Here is a 19,140-nt window from a genome sequence, read left to right as displayed (position 1 = left end):
GCAGGCGCAGCCATGTATAAGACTTCCCTGCTAGCAAACGCGTTGAATTCCTTCAACGCGACATGCATTTGCGATAGTGTTGCCTTGTCCTGTGTGGCGCCATATTCAGTTTGTAACAGGCCTATTTTAGTTTCGACTACGCCCAGCTCCCGTCTTACAGATTTAAGCATACCCGTGGACTTGCCCAGGATAGTACCCCGGATCCAGACCTTGAATGCCTCCCAGAGGGTAGCATAAGTGATTACCGATCCCTCATTTATTTCAATAAATTCCGTGATCTCAGTATGGAGGGCTTCACAAATATTAGTGTCCCTGGGTATGGCGGGGGGCATTCTCCACCTTCTAACTGGAGGAGGGGCATCACCCAGCTGAATGCCAAGTGTTACTGGTGAGTGGTCAGAGAGGGCGCGGGGGTGTATTTCACAACTGGCGACCATGCCGGCAAGGGGTGAGCTAATGAACCAGTAATCGATACGTGAATGGGAATCATGGACAGAAGAGTAAAAGGTGAATTTCCTTCAGTAGGGTGTAGCGTGCGCCAAGCGTCTACCATATCCATCTTTTCCATCAACTGCCGCACAACCAATGCGGCTCTGGAGGGGGCCCTGGGGGTGTTAGAGGACCGATCAAGGGACTGGTCCAAAATAGTATTGAGATCGCCGCCCCAAATTATCAGTGCCTCCCCTGACGTAGTCAGCATATCAAGTATCATACAATAGAACTGTGGCTCGTCCACATTTGGCCCATATGTATTAACAAGTATTATTTGGTATCCCGCCAACTCCCCCCAGACTAGTGTATATCTGCCAAGCAGATCTATTTTACTGGAGTGGTATTTAAAGCACAGTTTGGGGTGTATGAGGGTTAACACTCCCCTAGACTGTGTTGAGTATTCCTTGTAGTATCTCTGGGGGCCCCATCGTGGCAGGAATGCAGAATTGACATTTCCCAGTATGTGCGTCTCTTGAATGAAAAGAATATGAGGATCGTGATGTGTAACATATGCTGCCACCTTCCTCGCCTTCACCGGGTTGTTAAGCCCGCGAATATTCCAAGAGGGTAACTTGACTTTTAAGCCCCTATCAGCCTGTGCCATACCCGCATAGTGTAAAGATCATCTGTCCGTAGCCTCACCCCTGTCGCAAGTGATACGGCCATTCTGCCATGTAACCGCTCTCTGATTTTAACAATCGAACTCCTTTAAACAGAAACTCCCCGAACCATCCCGATCTGACACCAGGAACCCACAACATCTGTCCCACCCACCGCCCACATCATCTGCGGAATATTGACCCACTCAATAACCGTGGTCGAGCTTGTTTTGGCATTGACCAAACTTCCGGCCGAAGCCAACCTTGTATTCGAATGAAACCACTTCAGGTGGTCCAAATTTCCACACCAAGAACACCCATTTCCAACCCCTCTTACCTCCCCCCCACCCTCATCATCACCCCAACTTGACGATGTACCCAAAAAAATTCGGGGAACATTCCCGGGGTAGCCATGTTGCCTCACATGGCTGCCTGATTAGCTCCGATCTCCAATAGTCACATGGAATGGAGCCGCCCTGCTTGTAGGATCAATAGGGCTGCAGTGGATACTACATAAGGATACAAACCAATCCGGCCGCCGGAGCTCCCTAGTCCTCGGGTCTTGTACTGTGTGGCCTCAGTCGGGGATTCGAAAAAATGCGCCCTACCCGCATGTTGGATCCTCATCTTTGCCGGGAACATCAGAGCATATGGAATCTGGCGGTCTCTAAGGAGTCTCTTGACTGGTTCATATGATCGCCTGCTCACCTGGACCCCGGCAGAAAAGTCTGGGTATATATGTATTCGGCACTCCTCGTGTTGAAGCGTTCCAGCCTCCCTGGCCAGCCGCAGGATTGTGTCCCTGTCTCTATAGTTAAGCATCGGTGCAATTATTGTGCGAGGGGGAGCACCTGGTTTGGGGGCCGGGGCAAGAGTACGGTGGGCTCTCTCCACCAAGAAATGTTCGGAGAATGACTTAGGACCAAATAGTGTTTTAAGCAGTTGTTCAAGTTGTTTTTCCATTTGGCCTTTCCCAAATGACTCTTCCACGCCGACCACACGGATGTTATTGCGTCTCGATCTAGATTCAAGATCCTCGCATTTATGTTGCATTTTAGACATGGCTTCCTTAAGCTGAGCGATGTCACGACCATGTTGTGAGATAGCATCTTCGTTACTGCTAATTCTATTTTCTGCATCAGTGACACGTATGCTCTCTTTTTCAACTCTAGCCTTCAGGGAGCCAATGGTAGACACTATGTAGTCCAGTTTCATGTTCACTGCTCGGAATCCATTTTCCACAAGCATGGCCAGCTTGTCCTCCCGTCCTTCAATGTCTGCAGGTGGGGTTTCATTAGCGTCAGCGTGCACTTCAGTTATGGCGTTCGGCGCCTAGCTGCCGGTAAATGCATCCATAGGACCCTTCCTCTTGTTACTGGGTGTTTTGCCTCCCTTCCCAGCCTTGTGTGGCTCGCCCATGGTGCCGTCCCACAGTACCTGGTTCAGTTACCCTTACTGCTGGGTGCCCGAGCCCCCGCCCGTTGTTTATGGATATTCGGCGAAGCCACCTGGATCAGGACGACAGAGTTTGCCGCTAGGGCAACAGGGGTCCTCCGCCTCACCCCCCCTGCTCCCAGGACGCCTTTAGATTTTCCGGCAGAGCCCCCAGCACTAGGGCACTAAAGCCCAATGTTGGGCACCAGCGATGGATATTTTCTCCCACGTAGTTAGGTGTCAAAACTCAGGGTGCGCCACAGTTTATGCCAAAGAGGGCTTATATAGGTGTCTGGGTGTCCACCAGTGTGTGGGGTCGGCCAGGCCACCAGCACAGGACTTTATGCGCCAGGGCGACCGTGCCTGAAGCCGCCAAAGGTAGTGCAATCTCCTGCGTATGTGCGCCCACGACAAACAGATAGTTCTGGATGGGAACCGGGAGGTAAGGACTCCGCAGCAGACTTCACGGATGTGGGCGTGCAATGTAATATCAGGAGCAATGTTGCCCGCTAGTAGGGCGTTTCCGTTGATCCCCCCTCACTGGCACAGGGGCCCCTCACCTCCCGCTCCTTCATGAAGCCGTGGGCATTGGCCTCCGCAAATTTATGTAATGTCTTAGGGGGCATCGCCCGCGCGTAACACAGAGACCGGCTTCCCGTCCACCGGGAGTGTCGGGTCACTTGGGGCCAATTCCTCCGCGTCCCGCATGCCGGCTCCCAGCCAAGCGTAGCACGGAGATTGTCTCTGGCTGCAACAGGCAGCCGCGTAGCAGGATGTCACTGCCGTGTCTAGTGGCGTCTCCGCCGCAAATTCCAGGGTGTGGGGGCCACAGAAGGGTAGGGAGTGTCGTACCTGAGGGGGGCTCAACGTCTCCTCGTCTTCACGGCCGAACAGCTCTCAGTCCGCAGCCGTCCAGCGCGGGCGCGAGTCAGGCGCGGGCCGTTGACAATGGCCCCGCCCCCACTCTGCCTCCTCCTCGCCAGAGTCCACGGCTCCGCGTTGCCTCTGCCTGGAACTCCGAGTTGGATCGCGCTCCCAACACCAGTCGGGCAAAATTCAGAGCGGCGTAACTTCGGCGCCAGAGACTGATTTCCACCAGGATTTGGAGACGTTGGGGACCAGACCTCGGCTCGTCTACACAGCCATTTGTGGGTGCTTAGGCGGCTCCAAAACGGATGTTTTCTGGACGGATCTTGCACTGGAGCAGGAGCTCAGGATTCAGGCGGCCATCTTCGTCGTGCGCAACAGCGCCCCCCGCTTTCTGGATTTTGACAGGGATGGTAATGCACACTGCCTGATCCTGCCTCCTAGACTATGCCAATTTGTGTGCTCTAGATTGATGACCCCGGCTCCTGCATATTGGCCATATTGGCACTGTATACCCTACCACCGAGACTGTGCCACATTATGCAGCTTTGGTGGATCACAGACCCCGCCTCCTCGATGTTGGCACTGAGTGTGATGCCCACTGCCTGGCCCGTCTCACTGATTCTGCAGCTCTGCACAGCCATGACTGCTTGGCCACGTTGCCTTCATTCCTTCCCAGTGGCAACTCCGTGCAGCCAAGAAATCAGGACAAACAGCAACCACCCCCAGCACATCATCAATAACATCCCATTTGGAGAATATCTCAGAATCAAACGAAACTGTACAACAGAATTGCAATTCACTAAACATGTGACAGAGTCAGAAACCAAATTCAAATCAAGAGGTTACAACAAAGGTCTGCTCAAAAAAGCTCACCAGAAAACAACAGTGAGATCAAGAACAGAACTCCTACAGAACAAAATTACCACTCAAGAACCAAAAGCTAATCCTCCAAGATTCATAACTACCTACAGCAGTGAATCCCAAAAACTTAGAAAAATCTTGTCCAAACATTGGAATATACTCAAAGCAGATGAAGATCTCATAGATCACTTAACAGACCAACCCAATCTTACATTCAGGAGAGCCCCGAATTTAAAGAACATACTTTGCCCCTCACACTTCCAATACTGCAACAAGAAACCAGGCCTCCAACAACTATGGACCCAAGCCAAAACTTCAAATGTGGCTCCTGCAGCATTTGCCAATTCTCAGAGGACGCCAAAAAGTCCTTCAAACTGCCAAACGGCAAAGATGCTTACATTCAAGATTTCATTAACTGCAATACCTATGGTATCATATGCTCCAGCCATAAAATGTACATAGGAAGTACAATCAGAAAACTCAAAACTCGGATATCAGAACATATTCGCAATATCAGGAACAAAGATATGATATCACCAATGGCACTTCACTTCTTCACCACACATCCACTAGAACAAATTGAATCAATAAAATTATTTGGGATACAAAAAGTCAACTCACCCCCTAGAGGGGGCAACTGGGAGCGACTACTTCGCCAACAAGAAGCAAAGTGGATCTGTCTAATGGACTGCTGCCATACCGGCCTCAACTCAGACAATTTTTTTTTTTTTTAATTTTTTTTTTTATTTTTATTTAGTTCATTACGAACTTTTAAAAATAAGTGAATTTAAGAATACATTTCAAACTCAGACCTTCAGCTTCAATTAACAATAGAAGGAAAAGGAAGAAAAGGAGAGAAAAAAAAGAACAGAACAAGAAAGAAGCAGAACACATTAAACAACATTAAAAACCGTAACACAAGTTGAGCAAAAACAACTTATAAAAACAGCTCACATGTGGGATTAATCAACTGACATCAGATTATATCTTATACGACCCGTACTGACATTAAATTAGTAGCTCAATTGTTCGAGAGTCTCTACGGAGATGGACTGTATTCCTTCAGGTGGTTCTGATAGCTGTATATGCTACATGACAGGTGACTGTATCATTTGCAGTTCCAATTTCTCTAATAAAAATGTTAGAGCAATAACAAGTTTAAGGTCTGAGCCTACAGAGAACACATTCCACCAATCTTCACCATCCAAGGTCGGCCTCTTGTGGATTTCAAGACCCAGGAAAGCCGTTCTTAGACCTCTTAAATTTTCACAAAAGAGGACTAAATGTTTCAGCGTTTCTTTTTTTTTTTTACAGAATCTACAATCATCCGCGGCGTCTTTGACTTTACTTTGTATCTGTAGGATTGTTTTGGTTTTGTACAGGTTCAACAGAAATTTAAGGTAGTAAGATCTTCTTTTGAAGCATGGGAATAATTGGAGGTATTTGGCAAGGTGTTATAAGCCCTTTCTTCCGTTGCGTTTTCATTCATGCATCTGTGTGTTGCTCTTTTGTCTTGATTTTCACACCAATCTTGCTCCCACAGTTTTTTTTTAACAGCATCCGGGTTCTGTAAAAGTGTAACTTGATCGGTTTGTAGCTGGGTAAGAATGTTCCTGCAAGATTGTTTCCACATTTGCAGAACAGATGCTTTAGATGATCCGTCATCTCTTCGTAGGATTCTATATTGCGGTAAGTCATCTGCTCCCAAAACCTTCCTGTAGATTGACAGCATGTTCCACATCACCTTTGCATTGATTGAGGTTAGGCCAAGTTCGTAACTCAGACAATGAGCTGGTCCATTTTCTCTAAATTTACCATTAAATGAATCATTTTTACTAACAATATTTTAGATATTGATATCAAATTAGAAATTACAAAATCAGACCAACATAGACTTCATCCACACAAATGGGACACTTACACTTCCCGAAATTGTAAACATACATTCTAATACACATCACTCACTTTATGTGATTATGCTGCAGGTAACACCTTCCATTTTCCATTTCTCTGTTTTTCCATTCTGTAATCAAATCCAACTCCATCCGGACCCTTTCAACACCTCCTTAGGTTTTTTCACTCATTCGCCACACTGGCTATGTTTCAAGCATGCCTCACATGCGATCATTTGTAATTTAAACAAGGTTTATGTGAACCACGTTCAATGATTTGGTTATTTGAAACCAGCACATATTATTAAAATAACACCTAGAGTGAACGCACAACCACAAATCATCTTAACCCCAATCCAAAATGGTGCCACGCACGCTTTAGTCATCAAACAATCACAGCGCTCTACACACGCGCTTACGTGACGTACTATGTCATCGCATTATTTAAATGTACACAGCGCGAATGGACATTCATATCATCTCCCATATCAGCAAATCTCGGCTATCATACCGCGTTCGATCGTCTACACTTTTTGACTACTTCACTAAGGTAAGCTTGTTGTACCTATGAATAGGTTCAAGACCATGCTTAAACACAAAGACGCCGCTTACAAGCGTAAAAGTCTCCTCCAGAACCGAAATTCACGGGTTCACGTTGCTTATGTCATCCATTTATTAGGTACTCCTTACCAGCGGAGCATACAAGAACTATTGACACGCAAACACTGCCGCGTTCAAAATTCGAATCAACTCGTGCCACTGTACCTAATAGGCACCGATGAAAATCAATTACAAAAATCTGTAATGTAAGCTCAATAGATATGAGTACAAAACCCTGCTCTATATTGTAACTGCAAGCCAAATACTCTTTTGCATTAACCTTGCATCAACCTTTGCATTTAAGTGCATCGCACCACAATGTGAATAAACGTTGTGTGACTCAAACGAGGGTCACCCGTCAGCAGTAGTCCATTATGGGAAATAGCATGCCACCAAACATCCAAAATAATTAAGTTGGGCTAAGTGTACCTAGTACTCTATCTTTCTCTCTTTACTTCCTATCACGAATGTACCACTGCATCTGCACTAGTAGCCTTATTCGTGCATTAAGTCCTTATACCAATTAACACTCCATCCAATTAGAAAGTTATGTATTAGCAACTGTTCAGCCACATGTTTTAAATAGATGGAACCACCTTAGCAGAGAACACTAACTTGCTAATTCAACCCAGTTTTAAATACTGATTACCCCTTTTGCATTTTCTCCCCTCTCCCTTCTCTCTTTCGATTAGCAACCAAGTTTACTATTCCCCAATGAACTAAGAGTGCAAAATCAGCTCTACAACTATCCACTGGTCTATCCTCTCATACCCTCCTGAAGAATCAGTATTTACATATTGGGGAAACACGTGTCGAGGGAATAAGCTTGTTGTGGGAACCAGCATGCTAACAAGAATCTCAGAAACTTATGCAGGACGCAAGTTTACTGAAAGACTCCTCAAAGAACTCTTAAGAATTAGAGCAATAAGAATAGAAACTCATTGTGAAAAGGACTCAAAGAACTCTTAAGAATTAGAGCAATACGAATAGAAACTCATTGTGAAAAGGACTCAAAGGACTCTCAAGAATTAGAGCAATACGAATAGAAACTCATTGTGAAAAGGACTCAAAGGACTCCCAAGAATTAGAGCAATACGAATTCATTGTGAAGTTAACAATATATGTAATAAACACGAGCCTGTATCTTCATTGTGTCTCTGCTCATCACTCAAAGATCTACTTATTTTTGGATATCTGTAGGTGCAACAATAAGGTAATACACCAATATCGCTCTCAAACATTGGGCAACTTCAATGCCGTATTACCATGCAGCCACAGCTACTTCGCCATTAGATTGCAATAAGCTTACACTTGTTATGTGATGTTATCGGTACTTGTATAGCGCACCGTCACCAACGGAATTGGCCCCCAGGCGCTCCTGCGGATCTGTAAACAGGAAGGGTGGGGGTAGGGTTAGTCGGGAAGAGGGGAGAAGGAGAGTGGGAGATGTGGTGTGCTGTTGGCAGCTTCAGCTCGGTTGACACCGAGTGCTGGGCTTTGGTCCTAGTATTGGATCGGATGAAGGCCTCGAGTGCGATGGGTGAAGTTTACATGTTGTTGATGAGGTGTGGTAAAGTGCGTGCGGATTGCAGGGAGAGAGATGGTTGTGTGGTTTTGTGTGGGTTTAAGTAAGCAGAAGATTGAGGATTGGGTTAGTGGGGTCTGTATCCAGGTTCAGGTACTTATGATTCCGTTAGAGTTGTATACCTGTGGGTTCGGATGTTGCTGGTTCCTGGTGGCCGACTCGATTTGGTGGTGTTGCGCTGGTCCAGCTGTATCCTATTGAGTATAGTATGGATTGGTGGGTGCGTCTGAACCTAATCTTCAGGTGTGGGACTGGGTGGGTGATATCTATTCTTAGGTAATCTAGTATGACCCTGGTCAGTTTAGGCTTTGAGTGGTTCAGGGTTGCGGTCATGTTGAAGTGTTGTCCTAGTGAGTCTGTCTTGGTGAGCGTGTGTATTCAGATGTTGGTATCCTTCTGTCGTGACTGATTCTTTGATTTCCGTGGAGCGAACATCCTTGAGACTGTTGTTTAGTTGTAGTTTGTGTGGTGGGGCATTGTGCTTCCTGCTTTGTATTGGTGGGCCGGGTGTAGTGATGAAACATTCTGTTTCTCACTCATTGCCTTGGGCCCATGATGCAGTGCTTCCTTTCCCTCTCTATGATTTGTGAGCTCGCTTTGAGATTGTCAACAGGTTGCAACACTTCCAAGGAAATCAGGACAGAGCGTGCCTGCACCGTATATACCTGAGCCCAGGGCAGGGGTCTCTGTGTGCTCTGCTGTGATATTGCACAATGGCACGTTAAGCCCAGAGGAAAGAGGGTGGGCTATGCCACAGCCTGCCCTCGCCACTCGTGAGCAGCATGCGCTGCTGGGCCCGCACACTCCATGTGCCATCGCCACATTGTGCAATCATTACTTGAAACTGTGGGTTTCGTCACAGTGTGTGGCACAATGTTATCGCCCTCTGCCTCCTGCCCTGTGCAATGGAGTGTAGCAAACATTGCTGGGCTGGCAGGCCACGCGACCGTTCCTTCCTGCAGTTGGACGCTGTAGTCCAAAGTAATTGCACGATTTCACCACAACGTGCAGCATTCGTTGCTTAGCCGTGTCTCCTAGATGCTGTCACTCCTGCAATGTATGCATGTACTTTATTTCCTGGTTTTTACCAGGATAACACTGCCGATGGTATCCGCTGGACTAATTACTACATGTTGCAGCTCGGTCTGCCCGGTCGTGTCCTCGGCATTTAGTCACTGTGTCAGTCGCCTTAAATGCTCTCTCAATGACACCACAGTGTTAATGTACGCTTTAGGTGCACAGTCTACTCGACACAGTGTCCTGGAACTAGTCACTGTTAGTAACACAAAGTGTTTGGCTGACTCCTGCAATTGACCAAGGTGTCTAATACAGAAAATATGTGATGTCTTTTCTAGCTTGTGGTGTAGTGCACAGGACAGCCCAGACAGTATTATAGATTGTGGTTCTTTGATACTATGTTGGGGGGAGGGGTGGGTACTGTGACGCACAGCCTGACTGACTGTATCCTGGAACGTGTCCTGGTGTATTAACTCGGAATCTATGTGATGCAGTGTGTAGCACAGTTTACCTATATCTCTGGATTGTGATGCAACGTAGCCCAGTTTACCTTATCACTGGATGTGATGCTGTGTGCAGTGGTTTACCTGTATCCCTGGATTGTGATGATGTGCAAAACACAGTGTACCGGTGTCTATGGATTGTGTTGCTGGGTGTAGCAGGAATTTGACACAGTGTATGGCAGAGATTGCCTTAACATGTTCACTGAAGTCCGAACCGTGTTATTCACGGCCGGCTGCGTGCGGGGACACATTTCAACATGATAGTTCATCCCCATCCCCCTTTAATGAAGACAAATACAGCCAGGGCAACCAGCAGGGAGCTGAAACACTAAATGCCCACTGAGGATCAACTCGTCTTTTAACAACGGTTCCTCCACATCAACCCCTTGCTGACAAAGAAGAAATTGTAGCCATTCAGTGGGCATTTGGTGTTTCAGCCCCATGGTCGTGATAATCGGCGACTAGTAACGCCCATGGCCCATGTTTTTTTTCTTTGATCTAAATGTTCGCTTTGTAGCGCTTGTCTTGCAAATTTCATTTACTGGAGCCATTCGGGCCACCACTTCCAAGTGTCCGCCTCAAGGACTCCAGCAAAAGAAGCCTGTTAAGCGAGCGCGGGCACAGCGCACATTGAAAGACCCATAATGAAAATAATATAGAAAGGAATGTATTGCCATATCAACAACAAAAAAAACACAATTACGCAACTAAGAAAAACAAACTATTCCTGTAACAGCGCCTCGATGCCTGCGGGCTGTGTGAGCGCTTTATAAATGTAAAATAAAAAAAAAATAAGGCTGCTGATTGGCAATGAGAGCAGTTGCTGCCTCCCGAAGCCCCAGGCTCGAGGCCCCTTCATTTGAAAAGGTTGAAAGTCTCTGACCCCCGTCCTTGGTGTTATCCCCAGATGCCTTCTCTATGGAATAAGAGCACTCGCCTGACCTTGTGGCTTCGTAATCTCTTTAATCAGCGTGTTCCCGTGCAGAATCGCCACACCCAGCCTCTTGCGCCTGTCGTGCCGCAGCTTGACCCCAGGCAAACTGGGGCGGGGCTGTCACATACTGAGGTCTTGGTGTCAGTTCAGCAGTGGCGTGTCCAGACTCGTTTGACTGGGGTGGCCCAAGTGGGGCACTGACTTATGCAGGGGTGGCATAAAGTACGAGGGCACACACACATAATGATCATAGTTTGGGATACTGGGGTGGCACTTGGGGTGGCCAGTCAGATTCCTGGGGTAGCACGTGCCACTCCCTGGACACACACCACTGCAGTTCAGGCCGCTCTAGTACAAAACAATGTATTGCCTTATTAAAAGACTGCTGATTGGCAACAGGAGCAGTTGCTGCCTTTGAAAAGGTTGAAAGGCTCTGACGCTGTCCATGGTGTTATCCCCAGATCACTTCTCTGTGGAATAAGAACACTCGCCTGACCTTGTGGCTTTGTAATCTCTTTAATCAGCGTGTTACCATGCAGAATCGCCACACCCAGCCTCTTGCGCCTGTCATGCCACAGCTTGACCCCGGGCAAACTGGGTATGGGCTCTGACATGTTGAGGTCTTGGTTGGGAGTACAGCACGCCCTTGTAGTTTTTTCTTCAAAAGTTAAAGTGAAGGACAAACTGTACGATGTATTACGCTCAACAATTCAATGTTCAACATCCAGGACTTTACTTTACCCCACCATCCCCTTATGTTGTTTGACCCGGTCCCCCCTCCCCTTCCAACTCAACCCCCCCCCCCCCCAAACAACACCACAAAACTGAACTGGGCCTGTAGCCTTGCGACTTCCAGATGGGTGGGACTATAACTCACATCACCCCAGGCTAGCATATTCAATTAAGAGGAAATAATGAAATGTACATTGAAACAGGTATTGTCAATGCCAGTTTGGGCTTATGTGCAGCTTGGGAAAGGCACTTGCCAGGCACGGCCATAGTGGTAATAACTGGTCATTAATGGTAGCAGTTGCAAAATGGTGCGAGTCACTGGGCATCTAATAGTAGTGGCTGGCAAATGCCCAATACTTATGCACAAGCCAAAGCTTTTGGCTTTGCCAATGCTTGTTTTTAACAAGACTTCAGCAAAGGACACCTTAGTGCTTAAAAAACGTGTGTCAGAAAGCAGACCTGGTCAAGACATTTTCATTACACCAGTGGCAGGCTTACACCTCCAATTAAGCCATTAACTCTCAGAAGACTACTTTGAAAAAACACTGGCAGGCACTTTGATACAAAGCTTGATGGTAAGACTTGTTTAAAGCAAGCTTCCATTGAGGAGGGGCAGGATCCGGGTGGGAATAGCCATAGGAATTAGCACGGCCATTGACAGTTAATGGTTGGGTACATAACCAAACACCTAGAAGCATTGTGTCCCTCCTCATATGCCATTTCTCCCAATTTGTACTCTAATGCAATAGTCTTGGCTTATAGGTGGTGCATCCGCCACCTAATAGTGCAAACTAAACATGGGAATGCTCGGTTTGGTGCTAGCCCAAGTGAATAGACCCAGAACAACCTCACATAACTCTAAATATGTTGTTGTGGGTAACCTGGGCCTTCCAGGTGTTTTCACCTGTACCTCTTACCTGCCCCAAGCAGCATAGTTACCTCTGAGGGATCATGGGAATCGTATGTCAAAACATCTGGAAGGCCACAAGTTGTCGACCACTGCTCTACACATTATATGTCATATGATATAATAGGTTATTTATAACGCACATAATACCCAGAGGTTTCTAGGATCGGACCGGGGGATCGAAAATGTGGTGCTCTGTGTCATCTTGATTCCAAGGAGAGAACGTTGCCCCTGAGCTATCCTCCCGAGACTAGCGAGAACACCTCAACTTTGACTTGCTCCTTCTCCTCCAATAAACATACTCTCCAAAGTGCCCCATTACCTCGAAGCTAGATAACACTACTACAGCAATACATAAAATAAAAATGCAAGCTATTTGGGGTTTCCTCATTCTGAGTCACCGAAGGAGGTATGGGTAGTCATAAATGTGGATAAGTATTGAGGGACTTTTTGGTAGACACATATGCTATCTCGCGACCTATTGCAGATGAATATATTTAGATTAGGATTGAATCTAGGATCAAAGTCTCTTCAGAGCAGTTGTCGCATCTGTGTAAGCTAGAACAGAGACATGGAGCCCCTCCACTCCGTTTGTTGAAAGTTGATAGTAGTTTGGTGAGCTTACAATGGTTGGTGCGCCATGAAATAATGTAATGAAGACGACTTGAGCAATTTGCTTGGGTGTTTGCTTTTAATTGAAAGATTTCCAGTGTTATAGCCTTGTTGGATGACACGTGTTTCGGCAAAGAAGAGTGCCTTTTTCAAATCCAGGCTGAGTAGTAGTCACATGAAACAAGACACATTTTCTGAAGCCAATTGGTGATTGTTGTAATCAATTTGTTGGTGTTTGTTCTTTCTCCTGGTCAGGTAGTTATGAAGGACTAATGCTCATTTTTTAAAGTTTTAGCTCTTCTGAAGGTCAAAGTTGGTTGAGCTTTAATATAGCTGGCGATGTGAGGATCGAGTTGCAGAAGATACCAGTTCTTTTTTAATGCCTTTCTGATTATTTTGTTGTTTTCACAGTAGGTAGAGATAAATGGTACTGTACCTTCCTGTTCTGTTACTTTAGTTTTGGGAGTCAATGTCGTTTGTCTGTCCATGGATTTGGCTTTAATTCGAGCATTTTCTATTGTGTTTTTAGGGTACCCCCTGGCGAGAAATCTCTTGGAAAGTAGTTCACACTCTGCTTCAAATTATGATGAGTTGGTGCAATCCCTCCTTGCTCGAATGAATCCCCCTTTGGGAATATTTTTGATAACCGGTTTATAATGACCAGTAAATTTGAGCCCAAATGTATTGTCGTTGACTTGTCCCAGGAAAATGTCCAGGTCTGTTTTATTGCCCTCCCAGATTAGTAGCACATCATCAATGTAGCGGGTCCACTTGACTACGTGGTTTTTGAATGTGCTTAATGGATAGATGAACTGGTCTTCGAACATTCCATTTGCGAGATTGGCAAGTGCTGGTGCGAATTTGACGCCCATTGCGATGTGCATGTTTGTTTGAAGAAGTCATTGTCAAATATAAAGATGTTATTTTCCAGCGTGGTAAGCAGCATTTCCTTTAGCATACACACATAGCTGAAGTGTGATGCTGATTTATCCTTAAATGTATAGTCCATTGTTTGTAATGCAAGGGTGTGTCCAATTGAAGTATAGAGGGCTGTCACGTCCCAGGTTGCCAGCAGGTAAGTATCTTTCCACTGTATTGCTTCCAATGTTTTAATGGCAGATGTAGTATCCTTCAGATGGGCTCGGACTTGGCAGGCTTTAGGTTTCGGTATATTATCAATATATTGTGCAATTGGTTCAGTGGCCCATCCAAAACCACTTAGTCATGAATGTGTGTGTCATTTTCAGAATGGTTACTTCACAGTGCACCATTGATTAGTGCTGCTGTGGAAGTGGTTGATATTTCCAGAAAAAAAGACATTGAGGAGTGAGTTGAAGGAGGGTGTTATGCTAGAGGTTCTTATAAAAATCAACATACTCAAACTCACCCAGAAGCAGTGACTTTTGTGACATTTTTGCACAAATGCTGTGATGGGAGAAGCTGGATGTGATGTCCCCACATGTTTGTAACCCAGTCGCCGCATGCACTCCCAGCACGTCATTGTGCATGGGCGGAAACAAGTAAATAAAGAGAGTGTGACCAGAAAAGATGGCTGCGCTCTAAAACCATGCCCCTCCAGACAAAGATCAACATCTACAAGGCAATCATCAGACCTACCCTGACGTATACCCCCCCAAGCATGGATCACCTGCCATGGGAGACACCGAAAGAGTCTTCAGATAGACCAGAACAAGGCTCTGTGGATAGTGTCTGGATCTCCACTCTTCACAAGGATAGCTGAGCTTCACAGAGAACTGGACATTGAACATTGGACGGACATCTAGCAAAGCTGAGTAAGAACTTCTGCCAAGGACTGGATCAGAACCCAAACCCTCTAATCAGAAGACTAACTGTCAGCACTGCAAACCCTTTCGACCGCTTCCCGCCGCCCATTAAGGCAAAGACCCTGTGAAACAAGCCCTACTGTGACAAGTCCACACAGACCACGAAGAATCCAAACCCATGACTACATACTCAACCCGAGACGATGGAGCAATGAGGCTCAAACCTTGGTATCCAAAAATCACTGCTGATGGATAAAATCTATCCGCAAGAAGAAGAAAGTGCCAGTGTTACCGGGTCATTTGGCTCTGCGACCCAAGCCGCTAGCATACTCTCCAGCTCCATTCTTTGATCGCACCACACAGGATCTGAGCCTCGCGCACAGCAACCTTTATTCCCTGACACTCTAGGTGACTCAGGAGCCAACATAACACTGGCAATGAAGGCAGGATGGCTTCACACCCGCAGAGGGGAAAAAAGGGCAATTTAAATAAATAATGAGAACAAATCTCATGCTGGAAAATTATATCAATCAAAAGCAGTAGGGCTACAGTAAAGAGGGGAAGAACACTCAAGATAGAATAAAGCAAGGAGAAGACCATTAATCCACTATGACCAAGCAGCACTACAGAACGCAGCCAGATGAACACTAGTATCTAGCAGGGTAGCCACCAGTTTTAACCCTTCTACATCAGCATGAAACCATAGTGGGTCCAGAACACTTATAGCCCCATTTGACCCATACACACTCCTCGTCTATTGGACCCAGGTGGTCCATGTGCCTACAAAAGTTTGAAATGTCAATGGGCTGTAAAGACATCTCCACACCCAGGAAAATTAGATCTAACCTCCTCCTGAATGTCATAGATGATGCGCTACGTATTTTTAACTCACTACCTAACAGTGGAACACCAAACGACTACAACACAGATAAAGAGGCCCTCACAAATCATTTCACGATTCAACTGAACCCAGATTATAAAGTATTGATATTTTGTACAACGGTTCAAGAAGAGACCTAAACTATATACGCATACCACACGCGCCTACTTAGGTTAGCACTATCATGCAAATTTGAAGATGATGGAAAAGAAATATGATGCCAGATAATAAATGGGATGCACTCCGAAAAACAGAGATTGATTGATTAGTTATTTATTATGAGCCTATACACAAGTGTTTTAAGGTGCAACAAGGCAAGGGAGAGGAGCAATGGGAAGACATGACAAACGATCTTACTAGGCCTAGTGTCATTCAGATGTGCACAATGAGAAGTGCAGGGGAGAGGGTGCAGGGAGAAGTGCAACCAGGGCAGCAGGACTCTGAGTTAAGTGCGAGGAAGGTTGGGACTACAAGGTGCAATCCCAACCAGGTAGTGCAAAGGGTGTCCAGTCATAGTTTGGAAAAAAAGGATTGAATGCCCTTTTTTTCGAAACCAAAAGGACTGAGAAAAAAAAAAATGTGAATGTTTATTTATTTATTTATTTATTTAGTATGCATAAAAAAAGTTTTTTTTTAAAAAGAAAACGGGGGTTTGGGGGCGGAACCCCCCCCCCCAATAAAAATCTAAAAAAAAGCATTCAAAACCTTTTTTTTCCGGCACTTTTGGTGTTGAAAAAAAAGGCATTTGATCCTTTGTATTTCGAACAAGTCACCTACAACCAGTGCAGAGGTAGGCCAGACAGCAGTGCCAGGTGGGCCAGGTGGCAAGTGCAGGAGGACTGGTCAGGGGGGGGGGGTGGTGGTGCCTAGTAGGATTTAGAGGGTACAAAGCAGCCGTCCATCAGAGTAGGAAGAGCAGTAGCAAAAGGTAGGTTATCAGAGGAGAGGAAGCGGGAGAGAAGAGGCGAAAAGGAAGGTCTTGAGGAGCTTCTGGAACTTAAGGAGATTTGGCTCAAGACGGAGAGAGGCCATTCCAGAAGAAGACACCAGCTGAGGAGAGAGAGCTACCCCCTACTCTCTGCTTGGAGAAGCGACTGACCCACAGAGAGTTAGAGGTAGATGAGTGGAGGGCTCTAGAAGGAAGGTATCTGGGAAGAGAGAGTTGACGATAGTAAGGGCCACACCCCCAGAGAGCCTTGTGGACGATGCAGAGAGTCTTGAACTTGATCCTTGCAGCCACTGGGAGCCAGTAGAGGGATTTCAGGGCCGGAGAGATACAGTCCCTGGGCTTGAGGCCAAGGATACGGCTTGCTGTCTTTTTCTGGATAGGTTGAAGAGGGCGAAGAGTAGAGTTAGGCAGATTGAGAAAGTGGCTTTTGTAGTAGTACAGCCTAGAGAGAACCAGAGCTCTGGAGACAGTGACCTTCTGGGGGAAGGTGAGAAAAGGGAGAATACCTCTGAGGAGGTGCAGCTGGAAATGGGCCTTCTTGGCAAGGTCTGTGATATGGGGAGAGAAGGAGAGAGTGGAGTCAAAGGTGACACCAAGGTTTTTAGCCTCACACGAGGAGGACTGGAGAAAGCTCAAGTATGCCAGCCAGAGTGTGAGAGGAGAAGCGGGAGTAGGCAACCCAATGAGAAGGATCTCTGTCATACTGGCATTAAGGCAGAGATCGTTGGAGGCACACCATGCCTGAATAGCGGATAGGCAGTCAGGAATGAGTGAGGAAGAGGCAGAGAGTAGCCGGAAAGAGAACTGCATGTCATCTGCATAGCATTGAAAGGAAGAGGAAAAGGTAGGGATCAGGAGGGTCAAAGGGGCCAGATAGACATTGAAAATACAGGGTGAGAGGATAGAGCTCTAGGGAACACCACATGTGGAGAGAGAGGCGGTGGAGAGAAAGGACCCAAGCTGGACCTGGGAGGGTCAGTCCAAGAGGAAGGAGGTCAGCCATGTCAGGACCTCATCCATGATGCCCAGGGTCATGCAGAGTCGATGAATCAGGATGGCATGGTTGGGTGGTATCTGGGCATAATTAGCGCTGAGCGGTATTAGCGTGAACACCGGAAGTCGTGGCGCAAACAGTAACCTATCACGGGTCGGCGGGCACGCACACATGGCCCTGGCATTACGGCTAATACCGCTCGGCAGTAATAGAGGCTGGAAACCCGAAAACCCAGCGAACACAGCGCTAGCGCCAATAGCACGCACTAATACCGCCACAGGAAATACGTCACTGCCGGAATGGGAAACAAACAGTGGCTATTTTGGAAATCACAATCCACCGAAAATCAGGGCCCCTAGAAGCTATCCACTGAAAAAGACCACTGAAAATGTCCCAGGAGCATGTGATGGGCAAGCCTGGCTTGGATAGGCTGCACAAGCCCAAGTTCTCAGACAGTGAACTGTCAATACTTGTGGAGGAAGTGATTGTGCACCAGATAGAACTATATGGGCCCCAACAAAAAAAGACAGGGTCCCAGCAGCATAACAGAATTCGGGCAGACATCAGCAGAAAGGTCACTTCAGTGGGCTGTGTCCCCAGGGATGGCGAGGACTGCCGCAAAAGATTCAATGACCTGCGGGTCCGTGTCTGGGGCATCCTGGCACAGCACAGGAGCGAGAGCATGGTGACCGCGGGATGTCCACCACCACCGGACCTGACCCCATGGGAGGAGCAATGCACCATGGTCTCCATCGATGGATGGGAGGAGCAGAGGCAGGCACCGGCACCCAAGCGGCTGGAGGTGAGTCAACCCCCATGCCAAATTGCAATGTGAATAAGCCACCACTGCCCCAGTGTGAATATCCGAGATTCGGGCATTGTGAGTAGGTGCAGTGTGTGAGAGTGACCACAGGCACCCATGGCAGCACCCATGTGCCAGTGCACCTAGGCCAGCCCTGTGAGCCAAAGTCGTGTGGAGGGCTGCCAATGTACACATGCAAGCACCATGCAGCACACAGCCATGGCGGGGCACAACATCGCCCCGTTGACAGGTGGGCGTGTGTAGTAACAGCGCCCCCCTCTCACTGGATGTGGCAGGCCAGCTGTGCCTGTGCATCATACACATGCAAGACATGAAATGGCTACGCTAACAATGCCCCCCTGCCATGCTGGCACAGGAAATACAAATTTCAAAGTGTGTCCCCCCTCACGCACCAGGCCCCAATAATAACCACCCATTGCAAAATGCAAGCAGGCCAGGCCCAAGCATGAGTCAAACTGCCCTGTGCAACCTCCCCTGTAAGTACTGAAATGAATGCCAAAATATGTGAGGGACTGCGTCCTCATGTCATACCCTATGTACCCTACAGGTACGCAGGCATCACCCTAGGCCTATGTGGATGACGAAGAAGCGGGGCCATCCCAATGTGTGTCCAGCTGCGACTCCACCAGCACCACCACCACGCGAAGGGCCCAGCAGGACACACCAAGGTGG

General features: G+C 47.1%; 1 protein-coding gene across 3 annotated transcripts in view; it reads left to right on the top strand.

Annotated features, from left to right (window-relative positions):
* Positions 1-6,595: 6,595 nt before the first annotated feature.
* The window catches only part of LOC138504390 (uncharacterized), a 100,219-nt gene continuing 87,674 nt past the window's right edge, over positions 6,596-19,140 (top strand). The window contains exons 1-3 of one of the 3 annotated variants that reach the window (XR_011279834.1): positions 6,596-6,698; positions 6,828-6,954; positions 7,441-7,879. The gene's annotated coding sequence lies outside the window, so the exon portion shown is untranslated. Of the gene's footprint in view, positions 6,699-6,827; positions 6,955-7,440; positions 7,880-19,140 lie in introns of those variants that run through there. The other 2 variants (XR_011279835.1, XM_069624851.1) reach the window with 2 other exon arrangements.

This window comes from Ambystoma mexicanum, chromosome 11 (assembly GCF_040938575.1).
Source record: "Ambystoma mexicanum isolate Mex_15411 chromosome 11, UKY_AmexF1_1, whole genome shotgun sequence".
Taxonomy (NCBI): domain Eukaryota; kingdom Metazoa; phylum Chordata; class Amphibia; order Caudata; family Ambystomatidae; genus Ambystoma; species Ambystoma mexicanum.
This window is presented reverse-complemented; position numbering and strand designations above follow the sequence as displayed.